The sequence below is a fragment of the Mustela erminea genome, chromosome 1 (assembly GCF_009829155.1).
Source record: "Mustela erminea isolate mMusErm1 chromosome 1, mMusErm1.Pri, whole genome shotgun sequence".
Taxonomy (NCBI): domain Eukaryota; kingdom Metazoa; phylum Chordata; class Mammalia; order Carnivora; family Mustelidae; genus Mustela; species Mustela erminea.
Window position 1 is genome coordinate 125,100,116 of NC_045614.1, and position 21,205 is coordinate 125,121,320.

The 21,205-nt window shown below is 41.4% G+C and overlaps 1 protein-coding gene across 7 annotated transcripts in view; it reads left to right on the forward strand.

Annotated features, from left to right (window-relative positions):
• The window catches only part of PLD1 (phospholipase D1), a 198,148-nt gene that overhangs the window by 37,022 nt on the left and 139,921 nt on the right, over window positions 1-21,205 (forward strand). The window contains exon 1 of one of the 7 annotated variants that reach the window (XM_032341339.1): window positions 3,151-3,327. The exons of the other annotated variants lie outside the window; for them this stretch is intronic. The gene's annotated coding sequence lies outside the window, so the exon portion shown is untranslated. Of the gene's footprint in view, window positions 1-3,150; window positions 3,328-21,205 lie in introns of those variants that run through there. 7 annotated transcript variants of the gene reach the window in all.

The following is a 21,205-nucleotide window of genomic DNA, read 5'->3' on the forward strand; positions in this document are numbered from 1 at the left end:
TTGCATCTGCCCAGAATCTGGCAGGATTTCCCAAGTGGTGTGCACTCAGGAGGGCGGAATTAATAAAGTACATGGTTAGGAGCATTTACATCAGAGCTAAACGGCTTGGGTTCTCATCCCAGTTTTACCACTCACGGTTTGGCAAGGTACTTACCCTTTAGGGTCCTCAGTTTTCTCATCTATAAAACTGGTATAAGAAAACAGTGGTGAGATTTAAATGATTTACTACTTGTGAAGAAGTTTAGAACCTTGCCCACCACTTAAGGTCTTGTAGTAAAAGCTTAAATAGTAGCTGCTAGTATTATTAGTTTTAGTTTCAGTAGTGTGGCTTGGGCTTACTTAAAAATCACATCTTACTCCACTTTTATCTTTTTCTAACATTTATTACTCCCGTGTAATTCGAAACTCAGAATTTAACTATTCTTTATCTCCACTGAGGTTGATATTATACATGGATTGTTTGCAGAAATAACTTTTTTCCGTTATGGATAATCGTTTATTTTTTAAATTTAATTTTATTTTTTTAGCATTCCAAGATTCATTGTTTATGCACCACATCCAGTGCTCCATGCAGTCTGTGTCCTCCTTAATACCCACCACCAGACTTACCCATCCCCCCACCCCCCTTCCCTCTAGGAGACTATGCTGACTTATATGAAATAGATCAAGCAGAAGGAAATATATATTTTTTTAAAGATTTTATTTATTTGTTTGACAGACAGAGACCACAAGTAGGCAGAGAGGCAGGTGGGGGTGGGGGTGGGTGGGTAGCAGGCTCCCTGCTGAGCAGAGAGCCTGATGATGATGCAGGGCTCGATCCCAGGACCCTGAGATCATGACCTGAGCTGAAGGTGGAGGCTTTAACCCACTGAGCCACCAGGTGCCCCAGAAGGAAATACTTTTGATGAAAGACAGGAACAGTCTTAGGGATACAGCCTTTTAACAAAGTGATGGACACTGCCCCACCAGTACTTATCTGGTTAGGTTGGGGTTTATCCACATTTTTTCCATTTCAGAGATGATGTTGACCTCACAGGCATTTTTATCACAGCTTTTTGGGTAAAGGAAAGATGAATATTACTTATCAGAGAATTTTTCCAGGAATGTAAATCATTATATATGTTTATAGACCAGATCCACATGAAAGAGATGGTTTTCAAAGTAATAATAATAATAATTACTATTATTATTAATAAACACTCAAGCAAAAAAAAAAATAATAATTACTATTATTACTAATAATAGTAATTATTATTATAATAATAATAATAGTAATTATAATAATAATAGTAATTATTATTATTTTTTTTTGCTTGAGTGTTTTCGTATTCTCAAGAAATATTCTGCTCTCGTGGGGGGTGGAAAACTTTCCATGACCTTCACCACACATTGTGTGTGACATTAATGTACTCACAATGGATCCTTTTCTGCTTTTTTGTTTTTCTTCCAGCTTCAGAGTTGTATTTCCCCTGAGGTTTAACTGTTCCAGCGTTTTCTTGGTCTTGCCACCAGGTGGGGTTCTGGCTCTTTTTAAAGGCGTCAGCCTCTTCTCTCATTTTCTCACTGAGGTGACTGTCTTGACCCTGTCATTCTAAAGTGACCCCATGAGAAACTGTTGAATCTTGTCCTGGGAGTGGGTGTGGGAGGCAAGTGGGGGCATGTGTGAGATCTCAGGGAGTCTCCAGGTTTTTCCTGCCTGATCTTGTTGTGCTTATATGCCAATGGCTTAAGTTTCACAGGTTTTGAGTAACTTGATTTTATCGGCAATACATGTAAATCTTGTTTCGCAGCCAGTGAATCGAGTTTCCTTGAAAGTTTGGTCTGATCTTTTGGCGTAGAAGAAACAACAGAGTTAGGTAATCTTGACCATTTTGTTAAATAGATCTTCTTTAAACAAAGTGGAAATCATGGAAGCAAGCCATGACAATTAAAACTGTCCTTGGAATTAAAAACTAGGAGCAGACTGTATGACTGTATATATGGTACTGTGAACACGTTCCGTTACAAAGCAGAGCATGGATTTTCATTATTTCTTGAGCAATGTGCTGGAACATTATGAACTGTTTTAAGATCTAAATGCCATCAAGAAATTATCAAATGCATATTTCTAGAATGAGAAATAAAATTCAAATTTCTTAATTTGAAACCATGGAGAAACCTATTCAGTTTCATTTTAAACTATTAAAAAAAAAACTATAATACTGCCAAAAAGTCTTTTTTTCCCTAAATATATCCAAAGTGTAGATGGTGAAACTGAATTATGAGTGGCTTTTAGATTTACAGACACGAAATCCAAATCATAAGTTAGAACAATCCAGTCCTCGGGTGGTAGCTACACTTGTGGGGAACATAGCATAATGCATAGAAATATTGAATCACTATGGTATACACTTCTAACTAATGTAACATTGTGTGTTAACTACACTCAAATTTAAAAAAAAAAAAGGTTCTTTTTTTTTTTTAAAGATTTACTTATTTATTTATTTGACAGAGGGATAGAGGGAGCCAGGGAGCACAAGTGGAAAAGGGAGACGGAAGCTCCCCACTGAATAGGGAGCCTGATGATGCCAGGTTTGGTCCTCGTACCCTGGAATCATGACCTGAGCTGAAGGCAGATGCTTAACCGACTGAGCCACCCAGCGTTCCTAGAAGGTTCTTTAAAATATTCCTTTTGAACTTAAGTAGATTTGAACTTTAGAATAATTAATGAGATTTTAGGCTTAATTAATGCTACCCCCCACTTGAAAACAGTATGTGACTTGGATTCTCTCAGAAATAGTAACTTCATATGTCCCTCTTATGTAAAATGAAATCATAGTACTTATCACCACCACTTAACCACTTGGACAAGATTGTAAAATTCATTTTGTGGCTCTAATGGCGGCGGGCAGGGAGTCGGGGCGGGGGCAGCGAGACTGTATTCCTCCTATTTAAAATGAACGACTCGCTTTAATACAGTATCGAAAGAGGGAGAAGGGAGTGAGTGTTGCCTTACGATTTTCTTAGGCAGCAAGTTCAAAAATGAAGCCTGAAGCCTTTGCTCAATTGTGTTATGTGGGTTTTCATTCTCAAAGCAGCCCAGTGTCTTTTTAACATGTGGGGAGTGGTTTCAAGTTCATTACTAAAGCTTATAGGCTGAAGTGCTTTGTGGGCTTGGCTATGACTTAAGTTGCCAAGTTGGGAACAAACTGCTTTCCTTGTGTTTGTGGATTCCCTGGGTAGCCTGCTTCCTCCCCTCTGGGCTATCAGCTGCTTTGGAGATTAGTTTCATAGTAAAGATTCTTTGTGTAGAGCAGTATGAAGCGACTACTTTCCCAGGGGCACCAGGTTAGTAAATAACATTTTGAACTTTCTGCTGCATGTGTTTGATTTTCTTTCTGTACTCCCCGGCGATATGACAGTCAGCACAGCATTTGTGCCGTTGCTGTGTTCTTTTAGAAAATAATGTGAGTTGGTTGCTCCTGGGGAGGTTTGGAGGTTAGGATTCTCCTTATAATATATGCATTGTTTGGCCATATTAAAGGCACATGCAAGCTAGGATGAAATGGCATGTGTGTGTTGGATTGGTAGTTTGTACTTGTTTGTAAGCATTTTCAGTTCCTTTTTCTGAATTCCTTTCTTTAGGTACCTCCCCCACCCCATTAAATCTGCTCCTTGTAACTGTGATTTTATACCTGGTTGATTGTAGGTTTCTTGAACCCTAGGCAGCTGTGTGCTGCCGTCCAGCCCACAACCGTGGTGCCTCACAGCCTTGTGATTGCCCGATGCAGTTTTCCCTTGGGCCTACTTCTCATAGTTAAAATGAACCGAATATCACTGTAATTTTCTCTTTGGAAAGTCTGGCGTTTTTCTAGAATGCCTCATAAACTACACGAGTAACTGTCGATGTGGGCAGAGTGTACAGGTGGGTCCAGCTGGACTGAGTCCCTTCTTTATTTGTCCCTGTTTTCATTCTTATGTAATTCCTCGGAATCCGAGATTACTTCTGGAGTAAATCCCACTGACGATGGAGTGTGCCCTGTAAGACACTGAAGTATTGCTGATAGTATAAGAAAATGAAATTCAGTGAATAGCAGTAAGTGCTGAGAGCGTATCTTCTTTAGTTTCATTAAAGACTTAGAGAGCAGTTTCACCTTTATTATTGTCACCAAAACAACCCCATGTGAAATTGTTCTGCAAGAGTAGTTAAAGTGGGTGACTTTTGAAAGTTTGGAACACTCTACGGGATAGTCTGTTTTCACGTTAAGTGTGCCTTATTTCGAGGTAATGTACTTGTATTTCTAAAGAATGCAAGTGCGCTTCTGTTACTGCTGCTTTATTCTGCCCCTTTATTCCCCCACTGGGAAAGACCGTGTCTTTTTTTTTTTTTTTTTTTAAAGATTTTATTTATTTTTCAGAGACAGAGGGAGAGAGCGCGAGCGAGCACAGGCAGACAGAGAGGCAGGCAGAGGCAGAGGGAGAAGCAGGCTCCCTGCCGAGCAAGGAGCCCGATGTGGGACTCGATCCCAGGACCCTGGGATCATGACCTGAGCCGAAGGCAGCTGCTTAACCAACTGAGCCACCCAGGCGTCCCAAGACCCTGTCTTAAGAAAGGATCTGTTCTTGCATGTTCCTCCCTGTCTAAAAAAATAAAATTGAGGGGAAAGAAAGACAAAAAGGAACTTTCAAAAAATCTTTGAGGACCGCAGTTCCTTAAGGATCACAGTTTCTCTATCTGCTGAAACTGAAGTTGTAAAGTTACAGCCGCATGTCATTTCAGAGTTACAAAATTGATTGTTCTTTATACCCTGAGAGACAATAGTCCAGTTAAGTTATTGCCCCTGCCTCTGTAGATCTTTTTTTTTTTAACAACAAATCCAGTAGGTCATTCTAGCTTAAAAAAAAAAAAAAAGAAAAGAAAAAAAGAAAAGGAAAAGGAAAAAAAGCAAAGACTGCTATAACTTAATATATGTTCTCACTGCATATTTGCACCATTATATTATTAATATTAAATGTGCTTAATTTCAAACTTAAAGGAAGATGATTGTCAAAGTGATTATAGCTGTCCCATGATTTTAAAGAACAGTGTGGTTTTTTAAAAAACATTTTATTTATTTATTCAATAGGTAGAGATCACAAATAGGCAGAGAGGCAGGCAGAGAGAGAGGTGGAAGCAGACCCCTTGCTGAGCAGAGAGCCAGATGCAGGGCCAATCCCAAGGCCCTGAGATCATTACCTGAGTGGAAGGCAGAGGCTTTAACCCACTGAGCCCCGCAGGCACACACTTAACAAAGAACAATGTTAAGAATATTTTGCTCATTAATTATTTTCCTTAATTGGCACAGATTAGAGTCTGAAAAAGCTCACATAAAATTCATTTTTGTCTGGGAGATCTGTTTCTGTGTTCCCAAGTGCTTCCCAGCCTTGTAATGAGAGAGAACCAATCAATACTATTGAGTAGAAGCACAAATAAAGAAATGTGACAAGTATATAATAAGAGGGGAAACTCCCTAAAAAGCCAGATTTTAGGGTCTTCCCAAAGAATATTCATTTAAAATAATTTCCTGCAAACATGGGGAAGAAAAAAAAAGACCGTACAGTAGGGTGCTCAGAAATGGTAATTTGAGGATGAAGTGTCTAAGCAGATCTTCCTCCTGACTCTAGGTCGGGACCACTTGCTGTCATTCTTGTTCTCGTCTCGCTGGGCTGGTTTAGTTTTGTTACGCCTCTGCCTTTTGCCTGAAATCTAGTAGAGGCGGGTATTTTTCTTGTTGCATACCATGTAATGTTAAGTGAAACTTTGAGCGGATCACTTGTGACCAAGCCTGCCTTCTTGCTGGTATTCGGAGTAGTCCTGGTGTTTCCTAAATGTTACGAACCTAGCTGGTGGCGCAGAAGCACGTGATCCTTATTTTCTTTGACAAACACTGAGAGCTTCAAGGCTGGAGACAAATCTTTAGACACATGGTGTTAGTATGAATTGGCCCCCACCCCAAGCATGGGAGCACTGACTGACTGTGGAAGGTAGGCACTCAGAGGAAAGAAATGAGTATGTAGGAGGAAAGGTGATCTTAGAAGAAACGCTTTCTGACTGCTGAACCTCGATAAATCCGTTCATGTCCCTGGTGGCTCGCATTATACCCCCTGGTCTGGATCTTCACGGTGCCCATTTGGGGAGGTTTTGGCTCCTGGTCTGCAGTTTCAGGCTTTGTGGGATTTTCAGAAAGGCTCCAGGGAGCAGGACCAACTGCCTTTTTCACACCTAACCCCTGGAATCAGGGTTCTTTTTTTTTTTTTTTTTTTTAATAGATCTTATTTATTTATTTGTCAGAGAGTGTATTCGCGAGCAGGGGGAGCAGCAGGCAGACGGAGAAGCAGGCTTCTCGCTGGGCAGGGAGCCTGATGTGGAACTCGATCCCAGCACCCCGGGATCATGACCTGAGCGGAAGGCTGACCCTTAACTGACTGAGCCACCAAGGCGTCCTGTAACCCCTGGGCCCTTGCTTAGCCCCGCTCACTGAAGGAGCTGGTGCACAGGAATCTTGTGCTGGTGTATCAGAAAGTGTATGGGGGTGTGGATGGGGGGAGGGATTGTGGTCCCCCCGACCTGAGACACTCACTGTTTCACGGTGACAGTAAATACTAACTTCCCAGACAGATTGCAAAGCCTGAGGACAGACGACTCCTGAGGCTGATCTGACCACAGACCTTTCCAGTTCCCCCTTTCATTCTGAAACACTCCACCTAAGTTTTACATTCCGGCATTTCTGGCGGGAGTGGGTGGTTATTATAGTCCTAGCGGGAGTAGGAGAGCCGGTGCTGGGAATAATAATAATAATAATAGAACAACAACAACTGCTAATGCTGAAACCATTTCCCAAGGGCAGTCCCTGTCCTAAGCCTCTTAGGTGCTCCTCACAACAACCCTAAGAGGCCAGTTGTCTTTCTCCTCATTTTATGGTGAAGGAAACTGCCCTGGGGAAGGTTATGCCCTTTATCCCAAGTCATAGCAGGTAACAGCAGTAACAGTGTTGTGTCTCAGAGGAATGCTCTAGTGGGGGGAAAAATTAGTATGAGAAGTGGATGTTCTTGGGAAATATCACCCAACGTTTCTTTCTTTTCTTTCTTTGAAGATATTTATTTATTTGACCGAGAGAGACACAGCAAGAGAGGGAACACAAGCAGGGAGCGCCCCATCCAATATTTCTTATTAATGAGAAACAGCCATATAAACACTGACATCTGTGTTGCTTGTCATACTCCAGGGTGTTTCTGTTGACCTACTGTCAGCAGGACATGTCCTTTGTGTTCTTTTTCTGCGGGTGGGAGGTGAGCTTGTTCCCTGCTTTCTCACCTGTTCTGCTTATGACCAGTGGCAAGGGGCAGAGTTTGCCCAGTGTCACTGAATGAATGGTGGAATGGTGACCGGTCCACCTGGAGTGTAAACCCACAGCGCTGAAAACTGTGTTTTAACTTTGTACTTAAGCTAACCTTGGAGTTCTGAGACTTTAAAAAGCTAAAATAATAAAACCACTAAGGCTTGGGTCTTCAGATTGTTTCACTTTGATTTGGCCTGTATGAGGAGTGTCCTCTGTATCCCTGCCCACTAGGATTTCCTGCTGGTAATCAAAGCTCTGGTTATTTTGTTAGTCCTGAAGGCTTTCTGAGGCTTAGTGGAAAGAAGTCTTCTTCTCAAAGAAGACTGTGAGAAGTGTATTTCCTTTAAAAATGTAAATGTGCATTTGAAAATGTTGGACAGATAACTTAGTCTAGTTTTGCTAAAACTTAAACATGTGACAAATAAATTTGGAAGCTTTGACAATGTTTAAAAACATAGCTCATAGATTAAGGAACTAAGTTTAAAGAGAAGGAAAGGAAAGAAAAGAAATCAAATGTTCCCTCTCTTTCTGTGTCTCTGTCAAAAAAAATCTTAAAAAGAAATACATATATATATATATATATACACCTATTTGTGTTATGCTTAGGGAGAGCAGAAATTGTGGTCACCTTAAGGATGAGCGGTTTAGGGATTATTTGAAAGTGGGAATTTCTGGTAGTTCATATTTTCTTTTCTCTATATATTTTTCCACATATTAATATTTTTAAACATGATTATATTTGGAAAAAAAAACTATTGTAGAGAGAAAAAAATGAGAACAAGATGTACCAAAGTTTAATTGTAGGTTAATGTCACCCACAATCTATTTAAGATGGTCACTTTAAGAATGATTTTAATTTTTCTCACATAGTTTGCAAACCTAAGGTTCCTTTTAAGAAGAAATTATCATTTTTATAATGAAAATTAAAATAGATTGGGAGAAATAGGCTAGATTTGAGGTGAGATCAATTTTTGTAAAGGCCAGGATAATTTCACTTTGGAGAACATTGTTTTTGCTATGTTTATACATTGTTATAGGAAGTTGCCCTTTGATTTTATGTGTCAGGTTTAAAATTTTAGTCAATGGATTAGCCAGTCCAGTGTTAAGGTAGATAGTTTATTTCATAAGGGATGTGGGAGGGAGCTCACTTAAACACTTGAAACATGAGTCTAAGAAAGACACTCTCAATGGATTTCCAGTGTGTCTCATTGACACTTTGCTTGTTGTAAAAGCAGCTGATGCTGTTTAGAAAGGGACAAGTCCCATAGTGAGATGATCCTTATTAGAAATGATTCAACTGGAATAAGAAAGATGGAAATGAGTCTTAGTTGACTTTATAGTTCCCCCTCCTCATTTTATAGCTGAAGAATCATTGAGTCCCCAAGGCCACAAGGTTCTAGTTGACTCAGAGTTTTTTGGGCCTTTTGAGGTCTTATGATGCCCCAGTTGCTGTTATTTCCTATATTTCATTCTGTACACTTAAAAGCATTTTAGTAATGATGAATTAAATTATATTTCCATTCTTTCTGGCTTGGTAAAAGTCAAAAGCTAATACCAGTCACTACTTACCTAATGGCATTTGAGTAATGAATGCCGACTACTGCTTCCAAAGAAAACTCACTGGCCTCACAGGCATGGTCTTTATTCTCATCATCAAAACATCTGGTTTTCATGTTTATTCTGGAAGACAGCAGCCACGTGGAGTGACTAGAGATCACTTGATACTGAACCCTGGAAACCGTTTTCTAACAGCTTTATTATATCGTATAACTTACATATCACAAAATTAACCCCTTAGAAGTGTACAATCCAATGGTTTTTAGTGTATTTACAGAGGTGTAACCGTCACTGTAATGTAATTTTAGAACCTTTTCATCACTCCAAAAAGAAGGCTTGTACTCACTCTTTTGCCCCCATTTTTCCTCCTCTAGCCCAAGGTAACCCATCTGTTTCTCTAGATTTGCCTACTCGGGACCCTTATGTGAGAAAGCTGGGAATTTTAATTTGATGCTCAAGGATGACTTAAGTAAACATGACCTGGTACTCTAAGGGCCCTTTTTGAAATCAGTAGTGTCTTGAACTATGAGATTGAGGCAAAATGAACTCAATGTGTCACCTGTTTGATTAAGTGACTCATTTGTGTTTTCTGGAGTTCCTATATTTAAGATCTGTGTTGAAATATTCAGTATTCAAATTTTATAAACTATATGGGAGTACCTTTCCATTAGTATGAGATTGTTGCAGACTGTGTTGCAAAATTGTTAGAATAGATAACTGCTTACTAATTGGGACCTTGAACGAATCACTAGACTTTGCTAAGACTTAATTTTTTTTTTTAATCTATAAAACGAGGACTAAAATGTAAGTACTTACCTTGTAGGATTCTTGTGAGAATGGAATAAAATAATATATATAAAAGGCCTGCTTTAGAACTTGATGCTTCATAGGGGTTAAGTGAACATTAGCTACTGTTGTTCTAGTGTCATTCATAATTAACTATAGAATGTTATTTTACTTTGTTTTCCAATGACTTTATTTGTGCCCTCCTAAGGATTTGAGTAGGCTTTGCAAGAGGATTTGCCTACTATTAAACACACACACAGGAATAAGACAAAACCAAGGATGATCAAGTTAGTAGAAAGATAATATCAGAAGAAGATGTAATAACAGTAGTTACGATAGCTGAGATTTAGGTAGCGGGTTTTGAGCGGAGGGAGTAACATCAGATCAGAAGTGGGCAGAGACCATTGGAGAGAGCTCCTGCTGGAGGAACCTTTCAATGGTTTCCAGTCCACCTTCCTATGCCATGCAGAGCACCTTGCCATAGATGCCAGCTTGGTGTGGTGTTGGAATTCACAATGTCAAGGTGAGCACACCATCTCACAATGTGTATAGCAACTTTTAAGCACTCCTATGAGTTAAGCTAGAATTAGAGCCCAAGTGGACTCCAAAACTGTATAATTATTGTGTAAACATGCCTACTTAAGGCAACCACTTTCTTTGTTAATAATTCTTTTTTAGAATGCTCTTAGACATTATAAACCAAACTGTGCACTCTCGTAGGTTCCCCTCCCCGCAATTTTCATAATATTTTCTACACAGAGAAGCAGGCATCTAATCAGTCCCTCTGATATCCAAAGACAATTATCATTCTCTTGCTCAAACCTGTGAGTTTTTTTTTTATTGTTCCTTAGATTATATAGTTCCTTGGATTATATATTTTTTATTGTTCCTTAGATTATATATATATGTATGTATGTGTGTGTGTGTGTATATATATATATATATATATATATATATATATATATGCTGCAACTTTTCCTTTTTCCTGGAATGCGTTCTGTTCAAGTATGCAGAGTGAACTCTGAAGCAGTCTTCAAGAGTCCTCTCGGATGTGCCTTTCCAGCAGTAACCTTCCTGGGCCCCAGACTGAGCACGTCCTCCTCTAGGCTCCCACTACACTTCTCTTCACACTCTGCAAATCAGCTCTTACAAGTCTGCAGCTCTTACCCCTGCACTGTGAACCCCTGTCAGAGAGCTATTGACCTTTGTGCTCCTAAACTCCGTCCCTGCACTGGACATGGGGTAACGCCTTGATACAGTGGCAGAGAGAAATTTGATCTTACATCCTTGTGGATTGCTAACTGTATCTGATTTTACAGAGCTATTGGTTATAAATGTATTTGGACGAAAGATGTGCAGATAGATTTTGATTAACTGAAGGCTGAGGTAGAAAACTAAAAAGCCGTAGCCCGTGGCTTTCCTTGGACCAAAAGTATCATCATTTTGGGAAGCCGACTGAAGGTTGGTTTCTGTTGATTACTGCTCCATTCATTTGGTTGGCTACTATGCCATTCATTTTCACTTGGTGAAATTATCCACTGATTGCCTGATACAAGTGAGGTGCTTCCTTGTGTATTGGACAAAGCTGATACCCATACCTTTGCTCAGGAAGATTTAGATAAAATGATAATGACGTTGACAATGTGATTGAGTCACAAAGTTCACAGGAAGTTTCATGCCAGTATTCAAGTAAATGCTGATAAGAAGATACAGTCCAAAGTCATAATTCTGTTTTAATTTGAGATCGTAACACTTTTTCACAGAGTAGGGAGTTTTTCCTTTAAGCATGGAGAGAGGGTTAACTTAAGAAAAGATAGTAACTGCGGCAATAAGGGAGTTGGTCTGCATCTGGAAGAAAGAATGCAGATCTCACCCAGGTTTGCCGTAATTCGGTGTGCGTCTTAAATGAATTCATTAGGCCCTAGCTGGGACAGTTTACCTATAACAGGTGCAGGGCTGGTGGGACCCAGTCTCAGGAGCCGTGGAATGCCTTCTTTGAGAGCTAGACTTCTTACTTCTCTGTGTGGACCGTGGAGCTCTGCCTCTTGCCATTTGAGTTTGAATATACCAGTCCTCTCTCTCCAGAATGAGTCCCCACCTCCTGTGGGTGTTCTTCATTAGAAGAACATGAGATAGAACTGGTATTAACCAGCCATCCCCGTGCATCTGCCTTCTCCATTGACTTTTTGGCCATATTTGTACTAGCTTTTCCCTAGGAAAAGAGCCCGCATGGGTGGCAGCCTAGGGGTGCCACTGCTGCTCTGAGTGGGCCCCAGACATCTGACCTAGGTCTGGAGGAGGAAGACCGAGGCAGAGAGTTCTAGAGTTGAAGTGGACACAAAGTGCAGCCATGAGACCAAGAAGAAGACTTTTCTAGAGCATACTGATGTGGTGCCAGTGAGGCACTGATGGCCTACTTCCTGTTTTAGGAAGCTTTCTGCTTCCCAGGGCCCTTTCTGTCCTAGGGAGCCCTTAGAAGGTTCTCCTGTATGTTGATGTGACATGGGCCTGTAGAGATAACCATCCTTGTATTTCAGCTCCATCCACTGGATCCACAGAAGAAACATCTACTTGTTCGAGAGGATTCTCATTTTTTTTCAGCCTAAAAACCTCTGATTCTTTCAACCATTTCTCCTTTTTTTATCTGTAAAGATTTATTTATTTATTTATTTATTTATTTATTTATTTATTTATTTGGTGCACAGTGAGAGAGGGAACACAAGCATGGGGAGTGGGAGAAAGAGAAGCAGTCTCCCTATCGAGCAGGGAGCCCGATGTGGGGCTCAATCCCAGGACACTGGGATCGTGACCTGAGCCAAAGGCAGACGCTTAACGACTAAGCCACCCAGGCACCCTTGACCCTTTCTCCTAATACCATGTTTTGCAGACTCTTTTCTAGCCTGGTCCCTGTTCTCTGAGTGGCCATGGTTTGTCCTTGTTGTGCTGAGGTCCTCAGATTGAATGAGGCACACCAACTGTAGACTTGGGTGGCAGGCTGGGATTATCGGCTGCTTTCCTGGATACTGCTCTTCTGTTAATGTATCCTAAGAATGCATCAGATCATAAAAATACCAATATTAACATGTGCCATTTTTTTGGTACAGTTGTTATATTTCAAGGCAATGTGCCAAAGAGACTTAAATAGGTTATGGCACTTAATCTTCACAATGCTAAGGTCAGGATTACTGTTGTATTTCCTTGATTTGAAGATACTGCTCATGGCAAGATACATCATCAGTTAAGTTTCAGCTTTTCAGGGGAAAGAGAGGAAAGAAAATACCATCACACTGAATGTGATATAAAATGCTCTAGTCAGTGCCCCCAGGTGGCTCGTCCGTTAAATATCTGACTTTGGCTCAGGGTTCTGGGATCGAGCCCCAAGTTGGGCACTCTCTGCTTTTCCCTCTGCAACCTCCCCTGGCCCATGGTCTCTCTGTTTCTCTTTCCAATAAATCAATAAAAAATCTCTCTCCCAAGGAGCTCAAGGTGAAGTTGGCTCCTCCCCAATTCCCAGGGCTTTCTCACCAAACAGCTGTCAGTCCAGGCAACCCCAGCCTGAACTTGTCAGTATGTTTCAACCTAAATGCAGATGTCTGCATTTATCCTTAGCAGCGAACAACTTTCTGTATGTTCTTGTCCTCCTACTTTAGAGTATCATTACCAGATCAGAGCATATCCATGGTTTTTGTGGCTATAGAGACACATTACTTAGGTATGCTTCAAAGTGATGTGTTCCTTAATAATGCTATCAGTAATGTGGTTGGTTTAGCACAATTGTTAGAATTTTTACATACAATCCATTGCTGGTCTCACTGGGACTGGGAATTTGGATCTGTTGTGGGAAACTCCTGCATTTGATTGTCTCCAGGCTCCCTGAAACCCCCATCCTAGGCTGACTCAGGCCTGTGAGCTGCCTTGTCAGTGCTCCCTTGTGGTTAATATGTGCCTCCCTGTTTCTGTGGCCTCTGGACTTGACTCTGAGTCAGAATCTCTGGGGGACACGCTGCCCCCAAACTTTGCTTCCCACTTTCCCTCTGACTTTGAGCATGCTCACGTCTTTCCTTTTCTTTTGCGATAAAATCCTGGGTTGGTTGGTGTAGTTCATAGTAAATCCCTGAATCCAGAGGATCATCATGACGGTAAGAGAAGGAGTGGGTTGGCAATTCAAAAAGCAGTTTTTTTAATAGATCCATTGTGGTTGAAGGAGGAATATCTTGCAAACTTTCTAGGAGATATCTGAATGATTAATTAGCAAGAAATCCTTTCTAGTTGTTCGTTCTTTCTATTTTTTTAAATGATTTTATTTATTTATTTGACAGACAGAGATCACTAGTAGGCAGAGGCAGGCAGAGAGAGGAGGGGAAGCAGGCTCCCTGCTGAGCAGAGAGCGCAATGCGGGACTCGATCCCAGGACCCTGAGATCATGACCTGAGCCGAAGGCAGAGGCTTAACCCACGGAGCCACCCATGTGTCCCTCTAGTTGTTCATTCTTTCTAGATGAACACAGGAAGTAGAGTGTCTAGAATGTATAAGAGAAGGGTTTAAGGAAAAGCACCTGCCTATGAGATTTGAAATGACAAAAAGGATAGAAGTAAAGGAGAAAGAATTTCTACCTGTACACAGTGTAGTGTCTTAGCTCCTGGAATTATGGATTTGAGACTAGGAAACAGACACAATATTTTTTTATTTTAAAAATGGGAATTAAGGGCGCCTGGGTGGCTCAGTGGGTTAAGCCACTGCCTTCGGCTCGGGTCATGATCTCAGGGTCCTGGGATCGAGTCCCACATCGGGCTCTCTGCTCAGCAGGGAGCCTGCTTCCCTTCCTCTCTCTCTCTGCCTGCCTCTCTGCCTACTTGTGATCTCTCTCTCTGTCAGATAAATAAATAAATAAATCTTAAAAAAATAAAAATGGGAATTAAAAAACCAAATATACATCTACCTTCTATGAAGGCCACCTTTAGTTATAGTTATGTCTGTGGATTTTGTATGTGGAGTATTTGGCTTTCATAACTTGGTTTAAACAGGTAAGAAACTTTGAGTAAAAATTAACTCCAACAGATGCTTCTTTAGATTTTGACTCTGAGCCCAGCATAACTCCTGTGTCTTGCAAAAGGACCGTTACTGTCCTGCACTTCTTGGCTAAAAATGTAAGCTGCTTGGTGTTTACAAATGTAGGTGTGCCTACAAGAAAACTGTGTACCATGTTGGAATAACTCAAGTTTAAGTCTAGTATAAACTCAGACATAAGTTGACGTCAGTATTATGTTTAAAAAAATGTGTCAAAGCTGTGTTGATAAGAAGTGACCCCTGGATTGTGTAGGAAGGTAGTTTTACAGATACTGAGTTTTATCAGTCCACAGCACAGTCCTACTCTTTGCCACAATACGCCTTATCACTGATGAGTGGTTCAGGGTTTGCTGAAGACTTCATGTATTTTTATTTGCTACGTGCTAGAGACCCGTAGAGATGCAGGTTAGGAAATTTTAGAAAGGAGTGGGACTACAGATACACCTTTATAGATTCAGCTCTTGCCTCTATTAGCAGTTTCCTGGGGATCCTTCAAGGTCCTCTGCAGTATCCGTGTGCCACTATCCACGTGAACTGAGGTCCTGATACAGCCATGACAAGTTGCTTTTGTTCTCAGGAATAGAACCCTTCTGTCATATTTTCCTTCTCAGACCTCCCTTCTTCCTGTCATTAAAGTAATAGATCACTTTGGGGTAGTCTAAACCAGTGTCTTTCAAACTGTGGTCCATTTGAATCTCCTGGGATCTTGTTAAAATGCCAGTTCTGAGGGGTGCCCGGGTGGTTCAGAGAGTTAAGCCGCTGCCTTTTGTTCAGGTCATGATCCCAGGGTCCTGGGATGGAGCCCCACCTTGGGCTTCCTGCTTGATGGGATGTTTACTTCTCCCTCTCACTCTCCCTCTGTGCTCTCTCCCCCACCCCGGGCCCCCCTCCAAATATAGAAATAAAATGTTTTAAAAAAATGCACATTCTGTGACTGCGGTATGGCAAAGATTCTGCATTTCCAACCATCTTCAGGGAGGTGCCCTTGCTTCCCGTCCATGGACCACACTTTGAATAACAGAAATCTCAAGGTTTTCACTGTCAGTGCTCCCAGGGAGATAGCGGGTGGGAAAGGCTGGGTGATAAAACAAACATTACATGGAGGAGACGCAGATGTTCATTGATGACTGTGATTACTTTGATGGGTGCCCAGCTGAGTTCAGAGAGGCAACAGTGCACATTATGAAGAAGCTTGGGACCTGGGCAGCCTGGGTGGCTCAGTCCACTAAATGTCTGCTTTCGGCCCAGGTCATGATCTCAGGGTCCTGGATCAAGCCCCTCCTTGGGCTTCTTGCTTAGGGGGGAGCCTGCTTCTCCCTCTACCTGCCACTCTCCCTGCTTGTGCTCATCCTTTCCCTCTCTCTCTCTATGACAAATAGTAAATAAAATCTTAAAAAAAAAAAAAAAAAGCAGCTTGGGACCTGCAGCCCTCCCTCTGCCCTCCAACACTTGAATCACATGAGCAGATCACTGGTTTCTCTAAACCTTAGTTTCTGAATTTGTGACAGGCAGATATCTGAAAACCTATGTGTAACATTATCATGATGATTAAATGATAAAATGTATAGAAGTGCTTAGGAAGTGCTTGCTATTAGTGGTTATTAGTAGTAATAATTCAGAAAGCATTTATTGAACATTTCTTGCATGCCTGGCATGTCCAGATAGGTATGTAAAGAGTAAAAGGCAACTCTTTAATTTCTTTTGGGATTGAATTGGGATTTAATTATTTGGGAGTCCCTGGAGATGAGATTAGATCTAAAATTTTTGGCTCCAGGCCCAGTGCCCTTCCTGCTTAATTCTTTGTGCTTATGGCTGTTTCTTTTTCTTTTCTTTCTTTTTTGTTTTTTAAGATTTTATTAGAAAGCATTGACACGGAGAGAGAGAGAGAGATCACAAGTAGGCACACTGGCAGGGAGAGCAGTCTGCCTACCGAGCAGAGAGCCTGATGCAGGACTTGATCCCAGGACCCTGGCATCATGACCTGAGTCGAAGGCAGATGGTTAACCAACTGAGCCACCCAGATGTCCCTCCCTCATTGGCTGTTTTTTATGATGTGTAGCTACGTTAAAGCAAACCTGGTTTCAGACAACTTTGATTAAGTGGAACCCATACACTGAATCTCAGTGGTTTCAACATGTTCTAATTTTTAAAACCAAAAGTAAGTTAGTTTGGTTTCCTTGGGTTTGCACGAGTTATCTGTGAGGACAGAAGTTGAAGGGTCGGCTTTTGCTTTGTTTCTTACCCGCTGAATTATTTTGCTTGGTGGGCGGGGAAGGAGTGGCATCAGTTTCTATTCTGGTGGATCAAATTCTGAGCATACATCTGCCCTCCATTTTGGTATCTACCTTTTAAAGTGATTTCAAAAGGTCTTTGCATGACCTAACTTGTTTTCCTAATACAGACTAAAAAAAATACACACCCTGCCTCTTTTTCAACGAGCCAACAACCCAGCACAATTCCATGTGTGCCTTTGGGGAGCTGGGTATTTCCACTTTTCAGTATCACTACTACATTTCTTAGGAGAGGAAAGATCACTGACTCAGAATTTATCTTTTCTTTAGTTGTATTTTTAGTAACCTGAGAGTGCATGCTTTTTCTGAGCTTACAATAGTTTGTGTGTGTGTGTGGTACATACTCTTGTGATTTTTTGAAAAAGGTACTGGTTTGGCAGAAACTTTCAATGTGACTGTTGTGTTTGTGAAAACATGATCATCTCACTGAGCAGTTCCCAGATAGTGGAAACAATAGAATTTGAGCAATGTTCTTCAGAGGTGCAGACAGATTGCTTTCTTTAAGTACTTGGACGATGGCTTTTTCCTTTGTGTCTTTCCGCTTATAAATAGCAGTTGGTCTGTTTTTGTTGTAAGAAATGTAGAAGTGGTTTTGCACTGGCTTTTCCTCTGTAGGATCAAGGAAAATTACCTGCTCTCCCGCTGAGTGTTGATACGTGTTGATCGATTTTTACAACTCTTTTTATGATTTCGTGTCTTTTTTTTTTCCATTTCCATGTCTTTTCAGATTTTTTTTTTAATCAACAGTTTCATTGGGTTATAATTCACAAACCATAAAATTCACCCACTTGAACTGTAGAGTTCAAAGTTTTTCATATATTCAGAGATATCTTTGCAGATTTTTGCCATACGTTTTTCTTTCCTCTTTCTACAGTGGAGCCCAAACCCCTTCATATTACCATTCCTTTAATGAATCTTCATACTACTTACAGTTTGGGACATACAAAGGTGCCATAACAACGAGTTTGTGGAAGCGACGAACTGAAGGCTCTTCCTGATCACATTGCGGCTTTTAATGAACTCTGTATTAGTGCCATTTTAATGATGAATCATCATCTGTCAACTATGTGTTTATTAAGCAAGGCATGTTTCTCATTACTCCTCTGTCCTTCCTTCCTGCAAACCTCACCCTCCACACACATCCAGTTTGGCTTGCTTACTTGAAATATTGCATTGATTTTATAGTGTGACCAAACCGAACTCGGATGGTCCCATGAAGGCATCACTCCCCACGGCAGAAGCTTGTCTGGAAGTCGTTGTTTTCTGCAGTGACTTCATAAGCAGAGCAGAACCAGTTTTCTGTTCAGCTCAGTATTTTTTTTATTTGTGGAAGAACACCATTGTTTAGCTGGCTAATAAAAAAGTAATCAATTGAAATTGATGTTACTTTTCCTACAAAATTCTATTTGGGGGAAGCCCAAGCTTAGTATCATTGAATACCTTTTAGCTCTAGGCCTCCAGCGTCTAGGGGAGGGAATGGGAGGTGGTGGGTAGCGACTTTGAGATTAAATCTAAATGCCTTAATCACCTGCTTGGACCCAATACCAGCTACACTGTACCTTTTTAAAAACTTCCTCAACCTGCCGTGATTATGGATGTAAAATATCATGGTTATATTGAAGAGGTACATAGAATTTGGGACTTTTTAATTGATTGGGAATAGAGAATTAGGGAAAGATAATTGCTGAGGATGAGTTCCAGGATTCAGTTTATGCAGCTGTAGATGATGTTTCCAGTTCATTCAGGAAAGAAATATAGGACTAGGAAATGTTTTGGTATTTGGAAGATGATGAATTCTAATTTGAGCATAATAAGTTCACCCAATGGGGAAGTTCACAGGCAGAGAGACATATAGATCTGAAGCTTAGGAGAAAGAGTAGGCTGGAAACCGCTCTCAAGAGCCCCGTAGACACTGGCCACCGGGAATGCAGAGATTGGTTTCTGCCTTCAGGAAGCTCCCCATCTTCCAGAAGAGGCAGAGGCATGTATTCCGTGGAAAGGAGTGTACTCAATGGTGTTGTCCCTAGGAAGCCATTGAAATCCCCAACAAAAGGAAACCTAGCACATATTGTAACCCTTAGAATGAACGGGATCACCCTGAGAGGTGGGGAGAGTGGGGAGAAAAGGATCATAGGACCCTGAAAACTACTAGCATGTAAATATTGAGCAGAAGAACAGCTTTCAAAGAACATTCCATCTCAGTGGCTGGAGAAGGAGGAGGACCACTGGAAAGATGTGGGAGCAGGAAAGCCGAGAGAAAGTAGGGAGTCAAGAAGAATGGAGGTAAGGATTACGCAACAGAAAGTTAAATGAAAACAAGAATGGGGAGGTGTCCTTTGGATTGCACAATATGCAGGTGGTTATGAACTTTGGTGAAAGCTGGCAGGGTGTTGAGGTGGATGCCAGGTACAGTAGGTTGAAGAATGAGGGAGGAGTGATGAGATACAAAGGAGCAAGTTATGACTTTTTAAAGCTGTTTTCCTTGAAACAGGGGTGAGAGAGAGATAGCAGGAGAGAGTCAGCTGAGGTTGGAGTCCGTGCGGTTGAATGCTTTTTCTGCGCCTGTGTTTAGACCTTGGGGGAAGGGGTCAAGAAGGTAGAGAGTTGGGTTGGCCCAGGTTTTGGTTTTCCCAGTGACTGTGGCAGAAGGACAGTGGGACCCGAAAGGAGAGGTTTTCAGCAATAGGGGAGTTAGAGTCATGGACGTGGTGCTGTCAGCTGGATGAACAGGGGTCGTGAGGCCTGGCATGGGCTGAGGGAATGGGAATGGCTTGTCGGAGATGCGGTTGTTGCTGGGTGTCAAAGGTGTTCCTGGAGACAAGTCGTCTTTGCTGCTGTTTGACCAAAAAAAAGTGACGGCCACCTGGTTTTAACAATGAATGAGTCACAGGGCAGATCTGTGGCCATTTCATCGTGAACCCTAAATTTGGGATGCTTTGCAGGTTTGGGGAAGATAGGATGCCACTCATCATGGATGTTCATCCATCCCACCGAGGGAAGATGGAAATGATATCTCTATTGCTCTGGCCTTATTTCTTTTTCTAGATTTATTTATTTTGTTAAGATTATACAAAATCCATTTATTTCCCTTCTGTTAAGTAGTTTGGTTAGGCACGAGGCATGTAGAAAAAATTTCCAGATATCAGGCTTGATAAGGAGAGTATATTTATAGAGTATTGTGCACCTCTGAATATGAAGACGTTAGCTTCTAGGGAATGGACAAAGCAAGGAATATGAAGTTCAGGAGTCATGATTTGAACCTCAGAGCTACTACTTACACAGTATGACCCTCATCAGACCTCATAATCATTTTGACTCATTGCTTTTTCAGCTGCAAAGAGGGTAAGAAATAATAGTTTGCTTGTAGAACGAGGAAAATCCAGTAAGATGTATTTGTGAAAAATGCTTTGTAATCTGGAAAGCATTATGCACATGTTCTCTGTTTTGCTCATATTGTGAATTGTTCTAAGTCTTATTCATCTTTATTCCTCAGTTGGTCTGTAGTTACTCAGAGTCTAGAACACATGAGGAACTGGGAATCTAGAGATTACCTCTCTCCTCAGGCAACTGAGAATCTTTTAGAGGAGACAGAGGCTAAGTGGAAAAAAAGTCTTCTCAGTGGACTCCCCTAAATGCTGTAGAAGCACTGAGGAGAGGCCTCTGAAACAGACTGGGAGGTCATGGGAGGCTTCCTGGAGGAGGTGGCCCCTGTGATAAGCCTGAATATAAAGAGTTAATCAGGCCAAGAAGGAAGTTGGAGGAAGGCAAAGCTGTAGAGGGAGCAGCCTTTTGGGAGGCTGAGAAGTTGGAGAGCATGGGGAGTGTTTGGCTCAGTCCAGCTGAGCAGGGAAAACACAATACCTTCCAAAGCTTGACTATGAAGTCACAGCATAAGAGATATGAGAAGTAGAAGGGAACAGATATGTAAATGAAGTGCTTCAGGATGTTTTCAGTGATGGTAGGAAGAAACCCGAGGGCAGCAAGGTTGATAAGGCACTTGATGAATGGAAAAAAGAGTTCAAAAGCAGTATGGGCAGGAGATGGGTTCCGGGAAGAGGGGCCTGCTTCTGGGGTTGATGGGAAGGAGGTAAATACAGAGGAAGGTGAGGCCTCATGAGAGGGTGCCTTCCCTCGAGTCCCTCTTTT